This window comes from Bos grunniens, chromosome 1 (assembly GCF_055505025.1).
Source record: "Bos grunniens cultivar Pamir isolate PY7600 chromosome 1, Bosgru_T2T1.0, whole genome shotgun sequence".
In the NCBI taxonomy this organism is placed as follows: Eukaryota; Metazoa; Chordata; class Mammalia; order Artiodactyla; family Bovidae; genus Bos; species Bos grunniens.
This window is the reverse complement of record NC_141165.1, coordinates 99,904,226-99,929,232: the sequence shown is the minus strand read 5'-3', so window position 1 is coordinate 99,929,232 and position 25,007 is coordinate 99,904,226. Positions and strand designations below refer to the sequence as shown.

General features: G+C 38.9%; 1 protein-coding gene across 3 annotated transcripts in view; it reads right to left on the bottom strand.

Annotated features, from left to right (window-relative positions):
* Window positions 1–25,007, bottom strand: part of CCDC80 (coiled-coil domain containing 80) — a 101,042-nt gene that overhangs the window by 38,146 nt on the left and 37,889 nt on the right. The window contains exons 2-3 of one of the 3 annotated variants that reach the window (XM_086406547.1): window positions 20,939–20,999; window positions 18,360–18,406 (exon numbers count right to left, since the gene is read on the bottom strand). The exons of 1 other annotated variant lie outside the window; for it this stretch is intronic. The gene's annotated coding sequence lies outside the window, so the exon portion shown is untranslated. Of the gene's footprint in view, window positions 1–18,359; window positions 18,440–20,938; window positions 21,000–25,007 lie in introns of all 3 variants that reach the window. One more of the 3 variants, XM_086406552.1, reaches the window with a different exon arrangement.

Here is a 25,007-nt window from a genome sequence, read left to right as displayed (position 1 = left end):
AGTCGTGTCCGACTCTTAGCGACCCCATGGACTGCAGCCTACCAGACTCCTCTATCCATGGGATTTTCCAGGCAAGAGTACTGGAGTGGGGTGCCATTGCCTTCTCTGAATATGCTGTCTAGGTTGGTCATAACTTTCCTTCCAAGGAGTATGCATCTTTTAATTTCGTGGCTGCAATCACCATCTGCAGTGATTTTGGAGCTCAGAAAAATACAGTCAGCCATTGTTTCTACTGTTTCCCATCTATTTGCCATGAAGTGGTGGGACTGGATGCCATGATCTTCGTTTTCTGAATATTGAGCTTTAAGCCAACTTTTTCACTCTCTACTTTCACTTTCATCAAGAGGCTTTTGAGTTCCTCTTCGCTTTCTGCCATAAGGGTGGTGTCATCTGCATATCTGAGGCTATTGATATTTCTCCCGGCAATCTTGATTCCAGCTTGTGCTTCATCCAGCCCAGTGTTTCTCATGATGTACTCTGCATATAAGTTAAATAAGCAGGGTGACAATATACAGCCTTGACGTACTCCTTTTCCTATTTGGAACCAGTCTGTTGTTCCATGTCCAGTTCTAACTGTTGCTTCCTGATCTGCATACAGGCTTCTCAACAGACAGTTCAGGTGGTCTGGTATTCCTCTTTCAGAATTCAGGTCCTTAACATATTTTATCCTTTTTCTTTAATATCCCATAGCTTCTAGAAGCCTCCCAACGGTGTGTGCACAACATTCGTCACCTATGCAATGTGTAGAGTTGAAACAAAACCACTTTAGGTTTATTTGACCTGTACTTAACCTTAAGGGGAAGCCAGCCCAACCCTGAGCTGTGTCTTCTGGACTCAGGCTTTCTTCTCTTCCCTTCGCGTCTATGAGCTTCTGCCACTAGATGGCGCGCTAAACACATATGCGAGAGAAGTACGCTCCAGGGACTCCCCAACGCCCCATAGCCCACAGCCACCCCACAGACACACTGGCAATGTGCAGCTTCTCCTGCCTGTTCAGGATATTTCAGCCTCAAAACCTAAAGCCTTTTCTAAGACTTCAGAAAAGCCTGTAAGGCAAGTTCTGGGAGCACAGGTCTGATAAGAGCTGTTAGGAAGCAAGTTAGCCTGTACTCCTTTCTGGAAAAGCCCTTAATAATACAGGATTTGTAATAAATCAATTTCTAGTCCATGATTTAAGAGCATCTCCTATCTAGATCTGTCCATTTTTTTCTGTAACCTAAAAAAGAAACACTAATGGCAGATAAAAAAAGGGAAAGAAAAGGGAGAGGTGGGGGGATTGATGTTGAGTCAGAGAAAGGTAAAAAGAAAAAAAATTCAAAACTAGATTTTAGAAATGCTAATTCACTGACAAGACCCTGCCTGACACTGGTAGCACAGTGATTTGGAAGGAGGGAAGGAAAGAATAAGCAAAACAGATTTGCTTTAGAGCTTCTGGTATGGGGGTGATTATTTGATGAAAATGTGAGTAAGTGGAAGGAGGCTTCCAGAAGAGGATGCACTACCTGATGGGAACCAAGGCTTCAGTGACCTCAGACCAAGACTCAGCAAGATATCCTTTCCCAGGCACCCAAGAGAAACTTTGATTTCTAACCTAGTTGGTTCCCTACACAGAGTAACACCTGATGGACCTTACCGACTAGATTCATTGCATTATTCCATTGCCTGAAAAAACCATTTGCTTAAGAGGAAACCAGAAAAAAATTAAAGAAGAAAAAAACTTGTAAACTCTTCAGTGTGGTCTTGAAGGGAAACCACCTCTCCCACTCTGTGATAACCTATACCCTCAGCAGGAAGAATAACAGAGCCATTTTTTCACATTTTCATGACAGAGACACAAAACAATATTCACACTGAGGATAATGCTGTGTGCTTTTCCTTTCCATTTGTAACTGTAACTAATGTTCAGTCTTCAGCCACATTTATGTCTTCATGAATGAAAATGAACCTTTCTCAGGATTCACATTTTTTAGTATTTGTAAGACATTCTTTGTAGCATTCTTTGGTTTGTGTAGGACAAACTAAAGAAAAAAAATGGCACAGTCGAGGGGAAAGCCCACAATGACCATGAACTCAGCCCAGAGAAATTCTGAGAAAGGGTAATCCCCACAAAGAAACACTCTGAAATCATCTCTGAAATGTCAACAAGCTCACAGGTTTAATCTGAAGTTAGGTATACATATACTTCCTTAAAAAATAAATGGTGGCCAAAACTATTGGGAAGAATAGTTTTAATTTTTTAAAAAATTCACTTAGTTCTGATTACTTTCAGAGATTTGGGGGGGGGGGGCCTTGAAGACTTTTATTTTCTGGATGGGAAGTTGTTTAATTAAGAAAATGTTGAAGTCTTAATTAGAGTAAATTGAAGGGTTTTTCCCCCCCCCTCACAGTAGAGATTAAGGAACTTTGTGAATGACTTAATGGCTCTTTTGAAATCTTTAATGCTTACATTTTATATCTTTAACCACTCAACTTGATGCTTGAAAGTTTAGTTGTGAATTGGGAGGGGGTGAACTATACTGAGTTCAAGGTTAACTATTGGCTGTTTCATGCAAACAAAAGTTTATTTCAATCAGGTTTCAAGAGGACAATTCTGAATATGTTGCTCTCCATGCCTTTAGGTATAGCCCAGTAAAGAGCAGTGATCCAATGTCTTTCTCCCTTCTTTCAACCTTTCTCTCAAATGTTTGTCAAGAGTGCAGACTTCATACCAAGAATGAGAGAGTACCAGGCAGTCTTTTCTCCTAAGGAGCCCACAGCCCATTGGAGAAGATAAACAAGTATTAGTCAATTATACTGTCTGCAGCAGTACTGCCAACTTTCTCTTCATGTAAAAATTCAGTGCATGACTATGGCTTCATTCCTATTGAAGACTTTGCCTCTTTGATTCACGGGGCAGGCTTTATTGTGAAAGAGGCTTCCCGTGGCAGCCACTATGTGGCACCCAGAAAACTTGCCTGGTTTATTCCATCAGTTCTAAAGTCCACTAGAGTCTACAAGAGTCCAAGATACTCTGTCTGGAAGGCTGTGCTGGATTGCCTGACAGGTCTTTAATTCTCATTGCCCCAGTTCCCATCTTGGCTCCGTCTCTGGCATCTGCCCTGCTAGGATTGCCCTGTCTCTCACTCATTTCTCCGTACTTACCTGGCACGTCAGGTTTCAGTCATCACTCAGGACATCACCTCACTCACATGAGAAGGGGTTGACCATGAGGATGGCAATTCATTCATTCAACATTTATTCAATGCCAGGCATTGTTCTAGTCACTGGGGATACAGCAACAAACACTCCCTGATTTCATGGAGCTTCTGTGCCAATAATAGAAATCAGACAAGAATATATGAATAAATATGCAAACCTAGATGTGTGCTTGAAAGAGATTTTTAAGAGGGAAGGGAGTGAAAGGTGATGAAGAGAAGGAGGCCATTTTTTATTGGGTTGGCCAAAAGGTTCATTTGGTTAATGAATACATTGCTCAATAAAGTTCTTGGTGAAAATGAAAATTGTATTCAGTTCATTCTGCAACGTGCAGGCCCTGTAACTATCTCTTCCACAGAGTTTCGCCAGAAACTCCAATAGGAATCTCTTTCCTTTCTCTAAGAAGATATTCAGTAGAGCATCACTTTTCTGAACTTTCCGTCCTTAAAATATGGATTCTTGTCCTTCCAAGCAGATCTTTAATCTTCTGAGAACATAGAATAGCCTTATATTTATTTTGCATCATTCCTAACACCCTGCATATAGTTAAGGGGAAAAGTATTATAAATCTATACCAATCAAATGCAGTTATAAGAAGCAATGACAAGATACCAGAACACAACCCAAGTACAACCTAACACTTTAAAGAAGGAAAGAAAAGAAAAAAAAAAATCCACTGTTAATGAACCAGAGCATTTCTTTATCTTGATTAAATAATAATATTAGAAATAAAAGATGTAGCATTGTAAACCATTAAAATTAAAACTTATACTTGTATTGAGTTGTGAAATTGTGACATTGAGGCATAACATTTTATGTAACAATATAAATCTCTTATTCATTCATTTATTTGAAAATCACTTATAGAGCACCTTTTATGTATTGGGCTTTATTTCAGTATTAGGAATACAGCAACAGACAGAAGTCTCTCCTCTCATAGAACTTACATTCTGTTAGTGAGAGATAAGCACTCTAAAGAAAAGCAATGAAGGGAAAAGCAATAGTGAATGAAGAAAGGTACCATTTAAGATGGGGTGATCAGACATGGTCAGGGGCTAGTTTCATCAAGTGGTTTTACGCTATATGTCAAAGAATCAGGCATGCCTTCAATGTCGATCATCAATTCTTCAACCTTTGATGCTGGAGTTGAGTTTTAGTCATATTCTCTAGGAGCTAAGTCTGTTGAATGAGGTGGATGATCAAATTTATAATTCTGGTTGGGGTCAAAATAATAAAAGACCATGAAGTAACAAGTTTCTGGCACAATTCACTAACTGGCTTTGGAGGAAATATGAAAAAGGAATTTAAAAAATTCTCTGAATGTCTGGCATAGAATAAGGTCTTATTATGTGTTTCAATGAATGAGTAATTGGTACATCATTATCTACAGTCTCCCAAGATGACTACATTGAAGTCAATGATATTAATTTGAACTCTAGTTTTTTTTAAGTCACATTCATTTGTGACTTAAAATCACATTTCAAAAATCTCTGTTTAAAAATGGTATTGTTCTAACTTAAATGCTTTTAACCAAAATCTGTTACAAAAATTCCAGAATGAAGTTCAAATATAAAGTGGTCTTCAAAGCAAGTTAAAAAGCTCAAAGTAGAATTCCTTCTTAATATGTTAACAGGTAACATTCCAAAGTTTTAAATAATATTTTTACTTAAAAGTTAAGTATGGGAAATAAAAATATGTGGTCCCCTTTACAAATAATTTGTGATGGTGGATTTTGGCAGAAGCCTTGGCATTAACTATTGGGAAAATTCAGTCAGCACAAATAAATGTTAGTGAGTAACTGCATCAAAATGAGAGGAGCAGCTTAGATTGAAAAAAATCCTGATTAGAGAAATGTTTCCATGTTTGGAGATTTCACTCATTCATTGGATAAGATTTGTTTTGCCTTTGAGAAAAGAGCACAAAATTTGCAGCCAAACAAACCTAAGACTGGAGTCCTCATTTCACTGTTCACTAGCTGTGTGACATGGGTAAGGTGTCACCCTCTCTGAACTATTTTGTAGTTTCTTCATCTACAAAAATGTGAATATTTTTTTAAATAGAAATAATAGGCTTCAAGTTTTTCTAAAGATGATTTTATTAGAGTGCTTCATGGTTCAAATAATAGCAAGTTTACTGCTAACTGCTGTAAATGACAGGAACTTTGTCAGCTCACACCAATAAAACATCCTGAAGTAGGGGAAGATTATTGGTTGATTTGCTTCAAAAGTTCTAAGTCTTTTTTATTTATTGTGGTAAAATACACACAACTCTTGGCATTTCAGTGATTTTAAGTGTAGAGTTTGACAGCATTAACTACATTCATGTTGTTATGCAACCATCACCATTGTCCACCTGCTAAACTTCCCAAATTGAATTTCTGTACTTATTAAACAATAACTGCTTGTTCCTCCTTTTTCTCAGTCCCAGGTAACCACAATTCTACTTTCTGTCTCTATGAATCTGTCTCTATTGAGAATGGCTATTTTTAATGTATGAAATATGGCTAATACCGGCTCAATGGTGGGAGAAATGGTGTTCACACCAGAGCAGTCATAAACTCAATCTTCTAGCCTATGGCAAAAGGCAAGTGAAACAACATGGGCAGGAGCTAAAGGGCCAGACAGAGGTGCTAAGCATCAAACATAAAGAAGAATGACTGCATTGGATGGAGATTCGCTTATTATGTATTTTGTGCCAATCTGTCATGAAATCAGAAGCCAGAGCAGTGTTTACACTTTATGTCTTCTGTTGGCTATCATTTCTAAGGCTGTAATAGTCTTCCAACTGGTTTTCTGGTCACCAGACTCATCCTTTCCAATCCATCCTCCAAATGATTGTCACTCTCATTGTCTTCAAACATTGATGCTTCATTCCTGCTGCAAATTCCTCAATAGTAAGCAGAGAACTTCAGAGAAGGAAAGCTCAAAGTTCCCCTGGCCTAGAAGTGAGATGGGAAAGTTGACATTGATGCTAGCAGTAACGATGGAAACCTGGTGATGCTGTGAAGCTGGATTAAGTTGAAAGGAGGAATGAGACGGTATGCCTACAATGTTATACCCAAGTGGGGATCAGCACCCTGAGCTTGCCTCCTGCAAAGAAGATTTTGAACTTTAACCAACAGATGAATATGGTGTAGAAGATGCCTTGAGGAACAAGAAAAATGTGTGGACTCAAAGCCACATTTGAGCAGCACAGAATTCACTGGAACTATCAAACCCCCTAGAGATACATCTCACAGGGTACATAGAAAAAAGAACACCACCATATTTGAAGGAAAAGCAGAGCCCAGAGCCTCTGTTTCCAATTAAAAGCAGCTCATTTGTATAATTTGGAAATTGAAGAGCACTGATTTCATTAATTATGGGTCTTAACAACTTGGCTATTAGAAAATTTGCCTGAGTGTAAACTTGGAATAAGATGAAAAGAATTTATTTTCACCACAGTGGAACTAAATTAACCCAGTTATATTTGAAACTTAGAAAAAGGAAAAAGGCAGAAAAAGAAGATTGTGGTTTTAATTTTATTTTTATAAATAAAATAATTTATGTTATTTTTAAAAGAAAGATTGTGACTTTATTTTTAATTTAAGATCTATCAAGATAGAAGAACATTGTAATGTATATGCACTATTCATGGTGAGCTAGTATGTCTAAATTTTCAAGATTTCTGTATGTGATTATAAATAGAAATATAGCATCAAGCAATATTTTAAATCCAGAATTATCTTTAAGAAGTTTTTTAAATGTTTACTTATTTTTAAAATTTTTTATTTTTTTAAACTATGAAAGTTTGATAACACATTTACAGGAGACTTGAAAAATAAACAAGGTTACATATAGCTCCACACTATATATTATAATTATTTTTTAAGTAAATTAAAAATTTTAGTAGGAATTTTGATATCAAACTCTCAAAAATTAACAGAATGAATATATTGAGAAAGAGAAGGATATGGTAGACCTGAAAAGCTGAACTGAAAAGACCTGAACTGTGAACCAATTCAACATAATTAAGATTTATACAATTTTCACACAACAATAGGATAAAAATTCTAGTTCCCACAGACTATAAACTAGGAGACACTGGAACACATCCAAGGACATAAAACAATGTGCACAGATTTCATGGTCTAAAGATATTGAAATCGTACAGTCTCTTCTCTTATCCCTGTGAAATTATGTTAGAAATCAATATCGAAAGATATTTGAAAACAACGCACATATTTTCAAGTGCAATGTGACATTTGCCAAAAGAAATCTTTGACTTAGCCATCAAAATAATATTTATTTATTTATTTGGCTGCTCTGGGTCTTAGTTGCGGTGCACGGTATCTCTAGTTATGGCAAGCAAACTCTCAGTTGCAGCATATGGGATCTAGTTCCCCACCCGGCCAGGGATTGAACCTAGGCCCCTTGCATTGGGAGCAAGGAATCAAAGCCACTGGACCACCAGAGAAGTCCCTTAAGAAGTATTTTACTTGTAAAATAAACATTTTATTATGTGTAGATGAACAATATTCACCAGTTTATTGAAAGGACACCAGTACTTAGTGAGATATCTGAAATTACCTGTTTCACCGATATAGTGACAATCTGACTGATGCTTAAAAGAATGAATTTCTTTCTTATGTTTTCAACTGCAGTGGAACCAGTTAAAATGTTCACCCAACTATTCAAACTCGATTTACCTCAATGGAAAAATAACCCAATTGATCTTTGTTCCTCCCTTTTCCCTACTGTGTTTTTCCAGCATCCTGACAGCTGTACTTACATGTGCTCAAATACTAGATAACATTTCAGCTTGCTAAGAAAAATATGTTATAAATATCAGAGCTGTTAAAAGATGAAGAAAGATGCGTGGGGAAGCAGGAAACTCCCTGTTGGAGAAGATGTTAAAATAGGGATTCCTTAGCAGAGAATTTAAGCATTAGGTGAGTTGCTAATTCAGGTGAAAGTTTAGCCTTAAAGACTATAGGAGTCTATGGTTACTATGATTACTATATATGAATTGATGAATTTCTCTGGATTCTTTATGAAAAAAAATTTACATGAACTAGATTATCAGAGTTTTCATCTAAATGCACAAAGTAGAGAAGCAAGCGTCATCATAATAGAGAAATATTTACTAGCGGATTGTCCACTTACAAAGTTAATTTCCAAACATTTTTTATCCATGTAACAACTTTGCCATCAATTAACAACTTTATCTAGCTATAAATGGTGAACAATTGCTGAAATTACATGCAGAGATATTAACAAATAGAAATGACAGGAGAAAGTCAACAAGAATGAAAATATGATTGGAATCTCAAGTGAAAGTTTACAGATTACAGTAAGTCTTTCAGAATATCACTTAAGCCATTGAATAAGCTTAAAAATGTGATCCTCATAGAAGCCATGCTGTAAAAGTCCAACTGTGAAGTGATGAATACTAGGTCATGTTACATAGTCTTGTGGGAAAATCTTACTCTCCCCCAAATCAACAGGTGAGTGTAGGGAGTTCCCTGGTGGCATAGTGGTTAGGATTCTGGGCTTCTACTGGGGGAACTGAGATCCCACAAACTGTGTGGTGTGGCAAAAAAGAAAAGAAAAGAAAAACAAAAGAATTTAGTGTGCATTTGCAATTATAACTCAATTTGTTAAGTTTAAAACAAACTTCTTATTTTCCTATCAGATTTCAAGGTAAGGTTGCAAACAAACTTTAAATTATTTGCTATGACAGTACCTGTTGTGATAGATTGACTTTAATGGCTTTTTCTCAGGATTAAATTTTTGTGGAGTAACACAAACCTTCTGTACTCTCACAAAGAGCCCCTTTAAATGATCTGAAAACAAACATGTAAAACAAGATGCATTGTACTAATAATTTTTAAGAAAGTATTTAAACAAATCCACAGAAAAAATAGCAAATGTATGTCAACCTCAAAGAAAAAGTCTAAGCCTGTTCTGTCTGAAAATTCTTTGGAAATTGAAGATGCATGCATGCATCCTAAGTTGCTTCAGTCATGTCCAACTCTTTGCAACCCTATGGACTATAACCTGCCAGGATCCTCTGTCCATGGGATTCTCCAGGCAAGAATATAGGAGTGGGTTGCTATGCCCTCCTCCAGGGGAATCTTCCTGACCCAGGGATCAAACTCAGATCTCTTATGTTTCCTGCATTGGCCAATGGATTCTTTATCACTAGTGCCACCTGGGAAACTGAAGATAATTCCATTAATTATTTACACTGAAAATAGTTTATTCAAGGCCTGAAGCATCCCCTCAGATGTCAGTCATTTAATGCAATTATGCATGACTATGGGTCATATTTTTAGGTGATTCAGCATATCTACACTCAGATATGTGAAAGTACTGCACTCAATATGCCAACAAATTTGGAAAACTCAGCAGTGGCCACAGGACTGGAAAAGGTCAGCTTTCATTCCAATCCCAAAGAAAGGCAATGCCAAAGAATGCTCAAACTACTGCACAATTGCACTCATCTCACATGCTAGCAAAATAATGATCAAAATTCTCCAAGCCAGGCTTCAAAAGTACATGAACCATGAAATTCCAGATGTTCAAGCTGGTTTTAGAAAAGGCAGAGTAACCAGAGATCAAATTGCCAACATCCGTTGGATCATTGAAAAAGCAAGAGAGTTCCAGAAAAACATCTATTTCTACTTTATTGACTGTGCCAAAGCCTTTGACTGTGAGGATCACAACAAACTGTGGGAAATTCTTAAAGAGATGGGAATACCAGACTACTTGACCTGCCTCCTGAGAAATCTGTATGCAGGTCAGGAAGTAACAGTTAGAACTGGACATGGAACAAAAGACTGGTTCCAAATCAGGAAAGGAGTACGTCAAGGCTGTATATTGTCACCCTGCTTATTTAACTTATATGCAGAATACATCATGCAAAATGCCAGGCAGGATGAATCACAAGCTGGAATCAAGATTTCCAGGAGAAATATCAATAACCTCAGATACATTAGATGACACCATTCTAATGGTAGAAAGTGAAGAACTAAAGAGCCTCTTGATGAAAGTGAAAGAAGAGAGTGAAAAAGTTGGCTTAAAGTTCAACATTCAGAAAACTAAGATCATAGCATCTGGTCCCATCACTTCATGGCAAATACATGGGGAAACAATGGAAATAGTGAGAGACTTTATTTTTGGGGGCTCCAATATCACTGCAGATGGTGACTGCAGCCATGAAATTAAAAGATGCTTGCTCCTTGGAATAAAAGTTATGACCAACCTGGACAGCATATTAAAAAGCAGAGACATTACTTTGCCAACAAAAGTCTGTCTAGTCAAAGCTATGGTTTTTCCAGTAGTCATGTATGGATGTGAGAGTTGGACTATAAAGAAAGGTGAACACCAAAGAATTGAAGATTTTGAACTGCGGTGTTGGAGAAGACTCTTGAGAGTCCCTTGGATTGCAAGGAGATCTAACCAGTCAATCTTAAAGGAAATCAGTCCTGAATATTCTTTGGAAGGACTGATGCTGAAGCTGAAACTCCAGTACTTTGGCCACCTGATGCGAAGAACTGACTCATTTGAAAAGACCCTGATGCTGGGAAAGATTGAAGGCGGGAGAAGGGGATGACAGAGGATGAGATGGTTGGATGGCATCACTGACTCAATGGACATGAGTCTGAGCAAGCTCCAGGAGTTGGTGAAGGACAGGGAAGCCTGGTGTGATGCAATCCATGGGGTCAAAAAGAGTCAGACACGACTAAGTGACTGAACTGAACTGAAGGTCTGTCCCACCTCTGCCTCTGACCTCTGCTCCTTGACCCTGTCTTGGCCTCTTGACCTACCTCTAGTGTTTTGGGGTCCAGTATCAGCCTGAGTGCCTTCTAGAGTTAATTTCTGCTCCCACAATCCTCACATGTATGTTGACCTAAATAAAGAGGTAAACTGAGTCAAACTCAAAAAATGAGTTTGCTTGGAAATAGCAAAGTAATTGCAATTGGGATATGCAAATTGCAACAAGCTACAGGTGAGTCAAGTGAGGCTGTGTTATAGGCAGCGGATGTTGAGGTGAGAGTTCAGTTAGAGTCAGTTAAAATAAAAAACAAGTGAGAGGACTTCCCTGGTATTACAGTGGATAAGAATCCATGTGCCAGTGCAGGGGCACCCGTTTGATGTCTGGTGCAGGAAGGTTCCACATGCCACAGAGCAGATAAGCCCATGTACTATGACTACTGAAGCCTGCAAGCTCTAGGGCCCATGAGCCACAGTTACTGAACCCTAAGCTGCAATTACTGAAGCTCTCGAGTCTAGAGCCTGTGCTCCACTAGAGAAGCCTCAGCAATGAGAAGCCTGTGTACTGCGATGAAGAGTAGCTCACCACAGCGAGAGAAAGCCCTAGCATAGCAACGAAGACCCAGCACAACCAAAAATAAATACATACAAATAAATTCTAAAACAAACGAAAAACAAATGAAGATCAGCCTTGAAAACTTTCTGAGCAGACAAAATCAGTCTAGCCACACAAAGCTCAATTCAACCCCCTCTGTGAGATCCGACATGACCTGGCTCATCTCCCATTTGTGCTTTCGACAAAACTTCTTAAGGTTGTTATGAGACAACCTCTGACCAACCCCCATCATATCAGAGAATTCTAACACCATCAGTTCTCTGTAAATCAGGGGTTTATTGTAATTAGACTCTTAGTCCTTATGTTTTGTCTTCCTTGAGGGCATGTGTGTGAGATTTTTCTTTATATTTTCCAGTTCTAGTTTAGATTAAATTCTTCTATGGGTATTACCTAGGGTTCTTAAAGTAAATATGTCTCTACCCCAGAGTTCCATCTTAACAGTAAATTATTAAGATAGACTGTTTTGGCCAGTCAAAATTTCTAGTTTACTGGAAGCCAATTTGGTTCCTCCCTTGTCACGGAATAATGCCCTGGAGAGAGTTAGGAAGGTCAGAAATCCTGGCACAGAGGTGGATGTTTAGGTCTTCTCCTAATTGAGCTAGGAAGACTTTGGAGGAAGATTCAGATAAGACAGAGCCTCAAATGTAGACAAGAGCCCAAAGATCAATCCAAACAGCATTTCTTGACCTTTCTGGTACCTTCCTTTCTCTTTACAGAACTCATGATCTCACATGATGACCATAAATACATTGGCTTTTGGGCCAAGGCAGCACAGTGCAATTTTGGAAGAAGGACCCTAAGGTAGCATTCTCCTCGATGGCAGTTTTTCACTTATTTGCTCATCACTGCAAGAAAGAACTTAACCTCTGGCTGCCTCCCTTTACAGTATTACACAATCCATTCTTCACTGAGGGCCCAACCCTAGTTGCTGGTTGCTTAATTGGATGAAGAGAATTTTAAATATTGGACTTTAAATTTTTAAAAGGCTTATCTGTGTGGCTTAGTGTCATTTCCCTCTATGTAGGTAAATTCATTCCAAATGTGTTTATTTAACATGATGACTTTTACATGAAGTAATAGGATAAAGTCTTCAGCCACCTATCTTGCTCCTACTTAGTTCTCCTTGTTTTAGGAATAGGAAACCCAGTCCCCTGTTTCCCCTGGCTCTAAATAAACCCAGAGCAATCCCTGAAAGCTCCTCTGTGGGACATACCAAGACAGTGTCTCACACTCTGTGGAGTTCATCATGGAAACGAGACGTAGATTAGAAACATGTAGACCCTTCTCTGTGTCTGTCTTCCAGACACCCTGTGAGGGCTGGCAAAAGTGTTCTTATTCTCCAAATATTCACTGGCAATGAATTTGTGTAATAAAATTATGTTTGGGGTTCGTAGTTGGTTCTTTTAAATGAACATCTGTTATTCTCTTTCAGGCGAAAGTTTCTGAACACTGGGCAGGGCAACTTGGCTTCCTCCACCACCTCTGCAGAGTGACAAATGGAGCCTGTCGGCTGTCAGCTGCCTGTTGATTGGTTGACCAGTCATCATTGTCTCCCACAGCTGTTTTGCCTCTGAGAGGTTGGAGTGTGGGGAGGGAGGAAGTCAGGGTCAGCTTGTTCTGTGCATGTAGCCCATGGGAGTTCCAGGAGTAGGAATATTTCATTAAACTGCTCTGATCAGCCATTATTGGACGATGTGTGGGTGAAGCAGGCAGAGGACTTGTATTTTTTGGAATGGTGGGTCATAGCAGTTTTGTTTTCAGAGCAATTGTTTTTACCTCTTGGTGTCTCTCTTCCCTTTGTCTATGGTACAGATTTTAGATAATGTGACCTGTGCAAGGCAAATGAGAGGTGTAATTACAGAGTGCTTTATTTTCACCAAACACATATGTGCTTTGGATCTACCTTATGAGTTCCAGAGTAGTCAGAAAAGGAAGCTTATTTTCTTTATGCTTCAGCACCAGCAAATATTGGGTTGGCCCAAAAGTTCATTCGGGTTTTTCCATTACATCTTATGGGAAACCTGAACGAATTTATTGGCCATTGGCCAACCCAATTCAAAAATACTTCAAGTTCCCCAGACCACTCCAACTGTGCTAGCTTCAGGACTCTGGCTTTCAAGAGGACCAACAGAGAAGACCTCAAAAGCTGTTTCCCCAGAGCCTTAAGTAAAATCCTAGCAGCGGTGGTAAAGATCCATTTGATACACTGATGATGTTTCTCTTCCCTATGTCTATGGTACAGATTTTAGGTAATGTGGCCTGTGCTAAGTCAAATGAGAGATGTTATTACAAAGAGTGCTTCATTCGTATACATTTGACATACTGTTGTAGGATGATTACTCTTCCAACTCACAGCTCCAGTCATTTTACAGTCTTACTCAAACTCCGTTAATAGCTTGCAGCTGTCAACAATACAAGTCACACTCTTTCACCCTGCATTTAGAGTCTGCTAGGATCTGATCTCGGAGAAGGAAATGGCAACCCACTCCAGGACTCTTGCCTGGAAAATCCCATGGACGGAGGAGCCTGGTAGGCTGCAGTCCATGGGGTCGCTAAGGGTCTGACATAACTGAGCGACTTCACTTTCACTTTTCACTTTCATGCATTGGAGAAGGAAATGGCAACCCACTCCAGTGTTCTTGCCTGGAGAATCCCAGGGATGGGGGAGCCTGGTGGGCTATCGTCTATGGGGTCTCAAAGAGTCGGACACGACTGAATTGACAGCAGCAGCAGCAGCAGGATCTGATCTCAAACTTTTTGTCCAATTTCTTCTTGCCAACTACTGCCATTAGCACCTTCGTTTTTTATATATAATTTTTTTAAAATTAGTTTTTATTGGAGTATAGTTAATTTACAATATTGTGTTAATTTTTCTTGTACAGCAAAGTGAATCAGCTATTTGTTTACATTTATCTCCTTTCTTTTGGGATTTCTTTCCCATTTAGGTCACCACAGAGCATTGAGTAGAGTTCCCTGTGCTATACAGTAGATTCTTGCTAGTTATCTATTTTATACATAGTAGTGTATATATGTCAATCCAAATCTCCCAATTCATCCCATCCCCTCTTCTCCCCTTAGTATCCTTATCCATATGTTTGTTCTCCATATCTGTCTCTATTTTTGTTTGGCAGATAAGATCACCTATACCATTTTTCTGGATTCTGCATATATGCATGAATATACAATATTTGTTTTTCCCTTTCTGACCTACTTCATTCTGTATGACAGTCTCTGCTGCTGCTGCTGCTAAGTCACTTCAGTCGTGTCTGACTCTGTGCGACCCCATAGATGGCAGCCCACCAGGTTTCCCTGTCCCTGGGATTCTCCAGGCAAGAACACTGAAGTGGGTTGCCATTTCCTTCTCCAATGCAGGAAAGTGAAAAGTGAAAGTGAAGTCGCTCAGTCGTGTCCGACTCTTTGAAACCCCATGGACTGCAGCCTACCAGGCTCCTCTGCCCATGGGATTTTCCAGGCAAGAGTACTGGAGTGGGTTGCCATTGCCTTCTCCCTGACAGTCTCTAGGTCCATCCATATCTCTGCAAATGGCACAATTTTATTCTTTTTTGGCTGAGTAATGTTCTACTGCGCATATGTTCCACATCTTCTTTATTCATTCCTCTGTTGATGGACATTTAGGTTGCTTCCCTGTCCTGGTTATTGTAAATAGTGCTGCAATGAATACTGGGTGCATTATCTTTTTGAATTATGGTTTTCTCTAGTTATATGCCCAGGACTGGGATTGTTGAATCATATGGTAGGTCCATTTTTAGTTTTTTAAGACACCTCCATACTGTTCCCTGTAGCACCTTCTTCAATCTAGTCAAAATGCACTACATACAGTTTCTTTGTTGCCCCTTGATGATCTCCTTCTATACTTTGTTTATTCTTCTGGCTGATCTCCTCAAGACTATGTGGCGCCTGTCAAGTCCAAATGCACCTGCTGCACAGAGTCTTCCCAGCTGAGTCCACTTCTGCCTCTTCCAAATATCCAGTGACTCACCCTTCCCTCTCTCAAAGCTCCTTGAGTACTGTATGTCTGGACAACTGGCTCACAGTGCCCAGTTGTGCTACCTCCCTCCATAGGAGCAGGAAGAACATGCATCCAGCTATTCTTTCTACTTTCCCTAGGGCCTTGCAATTACTACATACTTGATCATTTTTAATTACAAATATAGCAATAGAGATTTGTAGAAAGCTTTAAAGTTTACTTAATTGATTCACTTTACAAAGTTGATTCACTTTACAAAGTTGATTCACTTAATTCATTGAATTCTTATAAGTGAAAGTAGAAAGCACAGGTGTTCCCTTTACTATAAATGAGAAGGGAAAGAGAATTAATTTTTAGTCAGAATTAACTTTTACCTATTTATCAAACTATTTATGACCTTCTTAATGTCTGCCTCTTCTGCCATATTTTTAAGCTCCATGAGAGCTGAATCATGACTGTTTTTCACTGTTGTATTTCCAATGCCTGACACATTGCTGGATATAGTGTAAAAGCTCATTGAACATAGCTGAATGAATGAATGAGTGATTATGAGACAAGCAGTGGGCTAAATGTTCTGTATGAACTATTTTACTCTCAGAGCAGGCATCATCTGTATCTCACAGGCAAGGAAATTAAGTCTCCAAGGCACACAGAGTTTATGTGTTAGCTAGAATTGAAACCCAGATCGAATGATTATAGATATTATGCGTTTATCATCACACCATCATCGACTTTAAGTTGTCTTTCTTCTGTTGTTGTCATTTTTTCCCCTTTAATTGTTTTATAATTCTATTTTTAAAAAATAAATTTCAAGAATTACTTTAACTCTTAAACATTTAGCTCTGTTAATTACCAACAGTTACAAAATACTGGATAGTATATTAGTCACTATTGCAAAATTCAACAGTATCATTGAGGGTACATGACAGTGCATCCTTGAAAGGGAGGAAACAATTTTTTACAGATTTCTCTGCCTCTGTAGTTTCCTGCTTTTGAACTAAAAATGAAATATAATTAAATTCCTATCACAATTTATTTTCTCCTAAGTGATCTAGAGGAATATGCAGAGTTACATTTTGATAGTTGTCACTGAAGAAAGAAAATGAACATATAATGAGCAATCGCTTCATGCCAGGACTTTGTTTAGGTCAATTCTTGATGAGGTAAGTATTATTATCTCCTTTATTTTATGAAGAAAGACAGTATTGCTTTTATTTCTAAGCACAGTTTATTTTCATATCTATTCAAATAAAAGATTGAATTTATCATTGAATTGTCCAACTATCCTGCTTTCTCTCTGTTTAAAATTTGGTGAAAGATTTTCTTCTGATTAAACAACATTTTTCATACTTAAAGTCAAAAGAGGAAGCTTGAAATTTGTATTTTTTTCAGTCTTCTTTCATAGCGTTTTAATACTGTGGTTAAGTCGTTGGGCTCAAAATTTTGTGTTTGATTAACACAAGCATGCAGAAATGGAATTAAGTAATGTCTGATGATAATGATGATGATGACAATGATTTAATGTGTTTGTTTTCTTTTTGTCATAAGATCTACATATTTCTCTTTAACTTCTCAACATACATTTGAGAAGCCAAGTCTAAAACTACTTGCTTTGAAAGGTAAACTATTTCAGCATTATTTCTAAGACAGAATTGAGTTTATTTATATTTTACAAATCTGTGTTAATCTACCTTTACTATCTAATTTGCATCTTTAATATTTAGTATGTGTCCCGAGTAAACCAGAATTGAAAGAGACACGTGTATCCCTCATTGCAGCACTGTTTACAATAGCTAGGACATGGAAGCAATCTAGATGTCCATCAGCAGACAAATGGATAAGAAAGCTGTGGTACATATACACAATGGAATATTACTCAGCTATTAAAAATAATGCATTTGAATCAGTTCTAATGAGGTGGATGAAACTAGAGCCTATTATACAGAGTGAAGTAAGTCAGAAAGAAAAACACCAATACAGTATACTAACGCATATATATGGAATTTAGAAAGATGATAACAATGACCCTATATGCGAGACAGCAAAAGAGACACAGATGTAAAGAACAGTCTTTTGGATTCTGTGGGAGAAGGCGAGGATAGGATGATTTGAGAGAATAGCATTGAAACATGTATATTATCATATGAGAAATAGATCATCAGTCCAGATTCAATGTATGAGAGAGGGTGCTCAGGGCTGGTGCACTGGGATGATCCAGAGGGATGGGATGGGGAGGGAGGTGGGAAGGGGGTTCAGGATGGGGAACATATGTACACCCATGGCTGATTCATGTCAATGTATGGCAAAAACCACTACAATATTGTAAAGTAATTAGCTTCCAATTAAAATAAATTAATTAATTAAAAAATATTTAGTATGTGTCTTTAGTCACAGAAACTAAATGTGTTCTGCTCTGCTTTTGTGCAGACCTTAATTACTAAACTGCTGGTAAGCAGTTAGTTTTCACAAAGTATATTTGATCAAAAGACTATAAAGGCAAAGCTTTATTCTCTGACACCAGTCCCATGAGCCTGGTTGGCTTCCACAGCATGTTCTTATCATCGTGATACGGATTTAAGAAAACTTTTAAAAACATGGCAGATTAGCAACATCTAATCATTCCTGGATGGAGCCTACTCTCAAAGGCAATCCAAAACTGACATTACAGAGAATCTTTTGTAGAAATTTCTATTTTCATGGTTATTCTTGCAGTGCAAAATGTTTATATGAACTGAAATTCTTCAAAGTGACTGTTGAAAGGATATCATCTCATGTCTTCTTACTGATGTCTTCATGGTCTCACCTCAAATTTATGGACCTTTTATATTCAGGGATCCTTGAAAGAAACATCTGCGAAGGGAATTTGGGACATTGAAACGCCAACTGTAAAAAAATAAAAATGTACCTTCTAAACAGAGTTTTCTAAATGATTGCCTCAATTAAATAGAAACAAACGTTCCTTTTCTGATGGTAGGAAAGTAATCTTTTCTTTGATGGGCCCCTATATCCGCACACATAACTGCAGAGCTCCAGGTCAGTTCTGCAGAGTTCCCAGGTTCAGAGTGATAAACATCCTTCAAGAACAATAAGGGAAGGGAAGGTCCTTGCAAGTGCCTCTAGAGCCCTGTCCATCATCTTGCTGTCTCTGCCTGCATGTGATGAGCACCATTTCCCTTCCTTACTGTAGTCTTTAGGACCACTCAGGATTTATAACTGTCATACACTTAGATGTTAACTGTCATTTCTTGGCCATCAAGTTTAATGTCATTCCACTTCAGTTGCCTGGTTCTGGTCTTTGTAGAGTTCTGACCTACTTTGTCCTTACTGCCTATTTGTAAACTTCTGTAGTCCCCCATTTCCACTGGAATTTCCCACTGTAATAGCTACTTAATGCCTCCTCCCACTCAAAGCGGGTATAACCCGAGGTGACTGACCCAGAGGAAGTTCATCCTTCAGTTTTGACAAGATATACCCAGTGAGTGTGAGTCTTCCCTGATGACTCAGTGGTAAAGAATGGAGATGTAGGTTCAGTCCCTGGGTAGGGAAGATTCTCTGGAGAAGGAAATGGCAACCCACTCCAGTATTCTTGTCTGGGAAATCCCATGGATCAAAGAGCCTGGTGGGCTACAGTTCATGGCATTGAAAAAGAGTTGGACAAAACTTAGTGACTAAACAACAACACAGTGAGTGTGTATTATAATAAATGCAGATAATGATTTTTGAAGTTAGCAGTCGTCTAACTAGGGCTTCCCTAGTGGCTTAGATGGTAAAGAATCTGCCTGCAATGCAGGAGACCTGGGCCAGCCTATACTGCTTATACATGTATTTTATTTTATTTTATTTTCCCTAGGACTCTACTTGGATGTGTTGTTGGACATGGGGGAAAGTAGGATTTGGACAGAGGATTTGACATTCATTGTAGCTGCAACCTGTAGGGATGATTCTCTAGAGAACCAGGTGGATGAGAAGCAATTCTTCTAGAAGTTGAAACAGTTCTAGATTACATGTTGAATTGTCTACCACTTTACCAAAGACACAGTAAAATACATAAATGTTATTTTTCTTCCTTAATTCTAAATGAATGTATGTGTGTATATGTCTGTGTGCGTGTATAATTCTGAGTATGTTAACAATTCTGATTTTCTCATAAAAACTAAATGAAATTTCAATTTTATTATTATTTTTTTACTTTAGTGATTAACCACAGGAAATCCTAAGGTCTGAGTCCCTGGGTCTGTGTTCAGTTTTAACTCTAGGTTCACCAGTTCTTTATTTCTAAAGGCAAATTCTCCAGTAACTGAGTCCTAGAAAGAAAAGTCTGTACACTTGAGACTAACACCCATTGTAAATCAACTATCCTCCAATAAAATTAAATATATATATATATATGTATATTTGCAAAGTTGAAATAAAAGTGCTCACACAGTTGGAGCCAAAAATTCCTGTTTGGAAACAAATAGTATGACCATGCATGCGTGCTCACTTGTGTCCGACCCCAAGGACTGTAGGCCTCAAGGCTCCTCTCTCCATGAGATTCTCCAGGCGAGAACACTGGAGTGGGTTGCTGTTTCCTTCTCCAGGGGATCTTCCCAGCTGAGGGATCGAACCCGTGTCTCTTGTATCTCCTGCACTGGCAGGTGAATTCTTTACCAGGTAGGGTCAGAATGGGGTTTTTAAATATCATTTTTCCCCCACTGACTTCTTTTCAAATAAAATTTAAATTAATCAATATGCCATTGAGGCATTTTGAGGGCTTTCTGCTTCCTGGGGGGCTACAGGGCCAGACAAGACAGCTCAGCCTGGACCAAGGAAAGAAGCAGAGTGGGGGTACTGGCCACAAATTTTCTGATAGTCAGAGATGGTGACAGCTGGTCTGCGATGCTCAGACAGAAATACCTAGAACAATAATTTGATAAACCTGAAGATAGACTGTGTTGATTCATATCCAATTTATAACTTTAGGTGTACTCATGATTTTTCCTCATGATTTTCTAGGAAAAGAAATGATCACACAGTTTAATTGTCTTATTTTCTAGTCTTTCTTCAATGTTCTTTCTTAATTTTTTAAAAAATATCTTAACCTTTAGCCACCTCCTAACTCTCTTCATTTTGAGATAATTTTGTCTTTTTCTTCCATTTCTTTCTTGAATTCAATCAATACTCATTTCATTTCTTTCTGACAGTTTTTTTTTTTTTTTTTTCTTTTTTTGGTCCACTTTTGCTTTGAATTTTTAATTTTTGATTCATCCCAAATACTGGGAAGCAAAGCTTGCAGGAGACATCAGGGGGTGGGGATGGGGGATTTTGTCGGGTAGCTGTGGAAGCCAGGGCCACACAGAGAATATTTGCAAAGGCATTCAGTCAGGCACAAACCTGGCTTACCTGAGGAAAAGCAGCGAAGCTACTACGGGTCTTCCAGGCGGTACAGTGGTAAAACACCCACCTGCCAATGCAAGAGACACAAGTTTGATCCCTGGATCAGGAAGAGTTTGGAGTAGGAAATGGCAAACCACTCCAGTATTCTTGCCTAGAAAATCCCATGGACAGAGGAGCCTGGCAGGCTGCAGTCCATGGGGTCGCAAAGAGTTGGACGAGACTGTGTAACTGAGCACGCACACACTGAAGCCAGCATGGGTGAAGCAAGGGAATAACAAGATTATGCTTTTTAAATATTAAATGTTTTGTCTTCATAGCAACACTATGAGCAAGATAGGATTATTAGCTTCATGTTACAGATAAGGAAGTGAGACAAAGAACCGTTAGGTTATTCACCCAAAGACACACAGAAAATAGAGCCAGGGTTTGTATCTGTGTAATCTGTGGAAAGAGGAGGAGGAGGAGAAGCAGGAGGTAAGGGGGTGCCCCACCATCGAAGGTCTTGCAGAGGACTTCTGGGACTCTGGTTTTTACTGTGAGTGAGGCGGGACACCATGGGAAGATTTCAGTCAATGGAGTAACATATTTTGATTTACATTGCAAAAGGATCTGCCTGGCTGATGGGTATAAAACAGACTGCAAACAATAGTGCCTGCTAAGAAACTGTTAAAATAAATATGGCTGAGGTTACTGGATCACCTGATAATCATGAAATCTGATTTTTTATGTAAAATCTATTTTTTTTAAAAAGTTGACAACCAGTTTAGACCTTTCTGTACATTGTGACAGCTGATCTTAGGACATAACTGCTGACCTCTCTGCCCTGTACACACATCTCTGCTCTTGCAGGAGGGGCTCTGTGGCCTGTACCTGCTCTTTACTTGAAAAGGGATGTGCCACAAGTGAATCAGCTTAGTCATCGCTGAAGTGAGGGGGCGACCTAGCAAAGAAGAGGCGTAGCAAAACTGTCCCCTGGGGGATTTCACTTCCCTTACAGTGTTTATTCTGCTCCCCCACGTCACCCTGGATGGACGGCCTGAGAGAGGCCCTGGTGCTTTCTCTTCCTCCTGGTCTACCCCTTGCCCTTCTACATGCAATCTCAGAGAGGGAGTGGCTGAGGCAACCCAGACTGGTGTTTGAGATCATCTCAGTTCTTTTTTTCCCACCTGTGGAGACTCAAGATCCTGAGTTACAAACTCCCCCCTCTGCCAGTGCTGCCTTCACATTGGTAACTATGTTTTGCCAGCCTACATGAGGTAGCTGTACAAAGCTTGTGGGGAGAGAAGCATGCAAGGATTTGTATTTCTACTTTTTTAATTGGAGTTTAGTTGCTTTACAATGTTGGGTTAGTTTCTGCTGTACAGCATGGCGAATCAACTTACATATACATATATCCCCTCCTTGTCACCACAGAGCATGGAGTTCCCTGTGCTATATAGTAGGTTCTCATTAATTATCTATTTTATACATAGTAGCAGTGTACATATGTGAATCGAATCTCCCAGTTCAGCCCTCACCCTTTGGTATCCATATGTTTGTTCTCCATGTCTGTGTCTTTATTTCTGCTTTGCAGATAGGTTCATCTGTACCGTTTTCCTAGATTCCACATATATATATATATATAATATACGATATTTGGTCTCCTCTTTCTGACTTCATTCTGTATGACAGTTTCTAGGTCCATCCATATCTCTGCAAATGGCACGATTTTGTGTTTGTTTGTTTGTTTTGGTCTGAGTAATATTCTATTGTATATATGTTCCACATCTTCTTTATCCATTCCTCTGTTGATGGATATTTAGGTTGCTTCCATATCCTGGTTATTGTAAACAGTGCTGCAATGGACATTGGGGTGCATGTATCTTTTGTAATTATGATTTTCTCTGTGTATATTTCCGGGAGTCAAATTGCTGGGTCATACAGTAGGTCTATTTTGAGTTTTTAAGAAACCTCCATATTATTCACAGTAGGAGCCTTTTTATCTCCTCCAGACAGAATCATACAAACTAATGCAGATGAGCCCATTAGCCACTAGGGTATAACCCGTATTGGTCTGAGAAGATCTCCGTGGGATTCCTGAGGGGTCTAAGAGCTGAGGTTCTATTTAGAAGGAAAGTCCTTGTCTGTTCTCCATGCATTTCTTTTTGATATGGTCACAAAACCTACACATAGATTCACCTTAGGAAGTCTGCCACGAGCTTGGAGACTTTATCTTCTCAGCAGCTGATGTGAGAGTTCCTAAGGTAGAAATGATGGGCTTTGATAGGCTTGTGAGGAGGCTGAAAGTCATGGTCTAGATTTTAAGTGGGCTTCCTAGGTGGCAATAGTGGTAAAGAACCCACCTGCCAATGCAGGAGACATAAGAGACGCGAGTTAAGTCCCTGGATCGGGAAAATCTCCTGGAGGAGGGCATGGCAATTCACTCCGTATTCTTGCCTGGAGAATCCCATGGACAGAGGAGTCTAGTGGGCTATGGTCCATAATATGACGTGATTGAAGCAACTTAGCACGCACCATGCACAGGTTTTAAGTAGAGAAGGAAATTTTTAAAAAGACTGGGACCAAGTCCTATAGGACGAACATGAAGTGTGACAGGAGACTGGCTGGGGAAGGGGAGAGGGATTTAGAGAAGTTCGTGCTGCCTGAGGTGGAGGAATTGAGTAAATGCTGTGCACTGGAGGGTGAGCCCCTTTCCCATGAATTCCCAGATCTTCGTGAAAACTAAAAACAAAATTCTGGCTATTCTTAGTGTGATAGAATTCTTGTGAGAACTGGTGAAGTGCCTTGAGCATCAGGGCTGGCCTGGGGCAGAAACAGTCAACGTGCACAACCCAGGGGAAGAGTCAAATTCTAGGCTAAGGTATTTGACACAGGCACTAATATGAGCCAGGTGGACCCTTGCAGGACAGCTGTGCAGACAGATCTGGATGCTTCCTGCACCTCATTCTATCCTTCTCCTTGACTCCCTGGAGGTCTCTCTCCTAATCCTAATATTTCTATTTCAAGCCAGTAAGTTCAGTTCCCGGAGAAGACAATGGCACCCCACTCCAGTACTCTTGCCTGGAAAATCCCATGGACAGAGGAGCCTGGTAGGCTCCAGTCCATGAGGCTACGAAGAGTTTGCTGCAACAGCAGCAAGCTCAGTTCCCAAATATTTGAGACTTTTTTCTGAGAGGTGGTCAAGCGTGAACATAGTGGAGAAGTTCAGTCTGGATTGAGATCCTGGCTTGGCTAGTTTCAGCAGCAAGTCCTTGTTGGAGTCTATCTATGCGTCAGTTTCTCCAACTATAAAACGTTATATTCAGATTACCAACTCATAGGGATATTGTGAGTATTAAACAAGCTGACACATGTAAAGTGCTTAAAATTAGGCCTTGTTCATGGTAAGCCTTCACTAAAGTAGACCTGTTTATTATTACTTAATACTGGAAAGAAAAAGGTAGTTTAGCCACAATACCAAACTTTTATTTTTTTGATCACTGAAATTTCTTTGAAGTTTCAAACTAGTCATAATTGTTATTTAAAAATTTTTGATTTTGAGGTATAATTGACATGATAATCTGCACACATATAAAGTAGGCAATCTGATAAATTTTGAATATATATATGTATAATGTATGAGGTTATATACACCGATGAAACCATCATCAAAATCAAGAAAGCGGACATAAACATTCATCCCAAAAAGTTTCCTTGTGGTTCTTAATTAGTCTCCTTCCAAGCCTCCATGCTCTCCTCTACTCCCTGTTACCAATGAATAATTGCTTTTGTTGCTGTCACCAGATATTTTTTTTTTTTGCACTTTCAGAATTTTATATAAATAGAATCATGTGTGCTCTTTGGGTGTTTTCTTTCACTTAGAAGGATTATTTTAATATCCTTCCACGTTGCAGTATGTATCAGTAGTTCATTCCTCTTTATTGCTAAGTGGTGTTCTGTTGTATAGATACACCTTAATTTACCTATTCATCTGTGGCTAGAAAATTGGGTTGTTTCTAGGTTTCTACTACAAAATAGTTGCTATGAGTACATGCATGAACCTTTTGGTGTGAACCTTATGGTTTTTGTTTCTTTT